The sequence below is a fragment of the Rhagoletis pomonella genome, unplaced genomic scaffold, assembly GCF_013731165.1.
Source record: "Rhagoletis pomonella isolate Grant_MI unplaced genomic scaffold, Rhpom_1.0 Rhpom_scaffold_00001, whole genome shotgun sequence".
NCBI lineage: Eukaryota > Metazoa > Arthropoda > Insecta > Diptera > Tephritidae > Rhagoletis > Rhagoletis pomonella.
Window position 1 is genome coordinate 61,843,159 of NW_023458555.1, and position 3,855 is coordinate 61,847,013.

Genomic DNA, 3,855 nt, shown 5'->3' on the forward strand with positions numbered 1-3,855 from the left:
TTCTCCTTAATTAGCTCTTCGATTTTATCTTTTCGTTCCTCGATTTAATCCTGTCTCTCTCTGAGTTCCGCGTTATCTTTGAATAAATTCTCTTGTAGCTGAGTAATCTTTTCATCTAGCTGCGACGACATGCAAGTTTTCTGTGCTTCGAAGTGCGATGACATGCGTGTTTCCTGCACTTGCAGATGGTATGAAATCTGTGATGACATCTGTGACATGGCAGCCAATAACGTGTTCATGTCCATAGCTGCTGATGACGAAGGAGCCTTTTGCTGTTCTTCAATCCTCCCGGATGTCTGATGCACATCCTTCGGCGAACATGCAGCCTCATCCTTCTGTTCGTCCTTTGCGGATGTATCGTCGGATTTACCCTGGAAGTCGTATTTGTCCACGTCGATGCCTTCTGCTTCCATAGCCTCTGGAAGCCGTGATAGTAACTCCACTTTTCTTCCTGAGGTTGCTAAATTTCGCTTCTCCAACTCCTGTTTGATTTCCCCGATATTCAGGTCATGAATTTTTGCCATTTTCAAAAGTTTATCCTTCGGGATTTATTTAACAATCCCACTTCTGACACCAATTGTTACGATTATCCTTGAAACCTCGTCCGGATTTCTAAATCTTTCGGTTCGTATCGCTGGATTGTTAAATAAATGCTAACGATGACCAAATTGTAGTACAATTCACTTTATTGAACAACAAACAATTTACAATACTCGCTAATACAGTAAAAAACACTTTACAATACTTGTTAAAGCAATAACAATGCTTTACTACTTGTTAACACAATTAAACTTATAGCTTGCTTATTCGCAACTCACTTCTCTGCTCACTTTACTTATAGCTTGCTGACTTGTAACTCGTAACTAACTCACTTCGCTGTGGCGGCGCCCTTATATACCTGCGCTCGCACTTATGGTAACTCTAGAACGTTCTGAAGTTTATCGCTCATTCTCTTTCTCTCGCTGTTCGCAGTGTTCATTCAACTTGACGTTTCTCTTCGTGGAACATTCTACGTCATTCCTCGAACATTCTGCCTATTTCTCGTTGTTCGCTTCGCGTTGCCGCAGTATTCGGCACACTGCCCTCCACCTAAGTCTGATCGTCCCGATCAGACACACTTGCTGCTCCAAACGTTGCTAGTCTTTCATCCCAGATGTCTGGATTCGATGCACTGCGTCCTTCAGCCATTTGTCAATCCTATACGGACGTTTCCTGTTACGATGTTGTTCGGAGGTGAGGCCTTTCTTCGGCTGCGGCATGTGCAACCTTCCTGTAGCTCCTCTCGGCTCGATGCGTTATTGGACATTGCTTCCAGCTTATCTCCGGTGGTGCACCATCTCACATGGTCGTGCTTATGCAGGCCACTATAGGTGACCAGACCAGTGTTGTTACATACTTTTTTCAAAAACCCCACGCTTCCAAATAAAAATCTCTATTTTTCCCTACGCTCTTATATTTTTTCCCCTACAAAATTCCCTACATTTTTTTTTTTACCCATTTTGTTTTTATACACGTTATTTGCTAAAATATTGCTTTTGATAATTTTACTATAAGATTGCTGAAGTTATGTACATATTTTCAGCGAAATTTTGGTCGAGTTTTTATAGTTCAAAAATAAAAATGCTTTTATATTGTTTTAACAGGTATATACTTACACACGATTTATTAAAATAATTCATTTATTTGCATACTTTAGGTAAATATGTACATATGTAAATATATATACATATGTATATAGATGTATGTATATATTTTTAATAAAAAATAAGATAAGTTACATTTACAATGCATTTTTATTATATATATGCACGTATTTATATCAAAGATATATTATACTTGTAATAATATTCAGTTCTGTTTAAAACAAGCGTTTGTTAGTCTCTATGAGAATAACTATTAATAATAAGTTCTTACTTTGAGAAGGGACCTAACTTCTAAAAATATCATTGTACACATTGCAAGATTTTTGATAAATATTAAATAAATCAAATATTTTTATGATGGTTATACAATTCTGATGCGACCATTTTTTTGTAATATAAATCTTTACACTGAAAAGTGCAGCAGTTTTGGTTTTCGTCTTGTAATTTGGAGCGGATAATGCAAATGGAGGTTAAATTTTCGTGACTAAGTTTGTTTCGTTTTTTTGTACGTACATCGGTGATGATGGAAAATATTCTTTCCGAAACTGCGTTGGCATATGGCAGAGCCAAAACAAACTTAGCTACCTTTGATAAATTAGGGAAAATATAGCTGTCATTAAAATTTTTTTATTTTCTCATTTTGCTCCAAAATTTTTCAACGTCCATATCCAAAAGAAATTTTTTTTCTTCCTCCGAAAAATTGAACTCAAATGATCTCCATTCCTGCAAAATGGAATTAGAGTCCACGTTTACTTTTTCACAAAGATGTTTAAATTTCAGGTCATTTTTGTTTCCTTTCTCCCCCATTGCAACGTCGGGACATAAAAACTCCATTAACATTTCCTGTGTTGTTAGATCACTACACGTTTCTCTCCCAATTGAAGACGTATTCCTTGGTCATGACTGCAACGAACTCATAAATAAAATTCCAATAGTAGCTGCAAACAAAATTAGAATGGACTGTCTGCAATTTTATATAGCCACATTGGAAGAGATACAGCGAAGATTACCTTTGAAGGCAGAATGCCAAAAGCACATCCCAATTATTTAACACACTTTCAACGCATTTTTGATGTGAGAGCCATCTAGTTGAACAAGTCCTTAAGATTTTCTTCTTCTTCCCGGTCAGCGATTCCTGTAGAGTTTCTAACTGTGCACATCTCTTGGAGCTTCCCGAGACATACGTACCTATCTGCCGCAAAAGATCCTCAGGTGCTCGGGGCAGTACCAAACAAGCTTTACTGGCGATGATGGCTGCAGAATGACATATACATTTCACAACTAGTGCACCTGGGACGTCAGTAATTAATCTTGATGCGAAAGAGTTTGATCGACCGACTATCACACTTGCACCATCGCTGCACATACCTAGAAAAAGTATAAAATACTTACTCAGACTATGAATGCAGAGTATTAACTTTTATTATAGTTACCGATTATATTGTCAAATGGAATACAAAGAGATAATATGTGTTCTTTAAAAGCCTTGTAAAGACCATCTGCAGAGCAGTCAGTGCGTACTGGGAGAAGATCTAGCAGCTTAACCATAACCCGTCCGTTATCTTCGTCGTAAAATTGGACCAGGATACACATATGCTTGTTAAGGCCAATGTCCGTGCTCTCGTCAATCATTATAGAAAATGTGTTTTCTTTTAGTTTTTCCACCAAGTTATCCTTTTGTGGTTTTGCTATAACATTCTTTATTACGTTAGTGCATTTATTCCTTCCGAGCTGGACATGTCTTATGATCTCGGAATCCGGAAAGATTTATTTTAATAGTGGATTTAAATGATCTACCACATGTAACGCGACGTTACGTTCAGCGAAAAACATGCTGAGCCTTATTTCAAAATTTTTAGCATCTTCAGTTTGCTTGTTTGTGTTTTCTTTGAAAAAATTTGTAATTATAGCCGTTTTTTGAACTGCGTTTACTTTTGTTTTGTGCGCATTTGTTTCAGAGTGCTTCAGTAGTTCCGATTTCCCACAATAAATTTTCTTACATGCCGTGCACTTACATCCACAGGACTCATTCTCTACAGCTTCCAACCATCCTTTAAAGTTTTCATCTTCTGTCCACTTTTTCGAAAACTTTTGCCTCCGATACTTTTTTGGTCGCTGTTCCGAGTCGTTTGAAGAAGAGGAACTCATTTCTGAAAATTTTCTTTATATACTACTTAATTTTAGCTATTTAATACATTAACTTACTTTAAAA

The 3,855-nt window shown here is 37.0% G+C and overlaps 1 pseudogene; it reads right to left on the bottom strand.

Moving 5' to 3' along the window:
• Nucleotides 1-2,349: 2,349 nt before the first annotated feature.
• Nucleotides 2,350-3,476, bottom strand: LOC118755181 (annotated as a pseudogene).
• Between the last annotated feature and the right edge of the window lie 379 nt (nucleotides 3,477-3,855).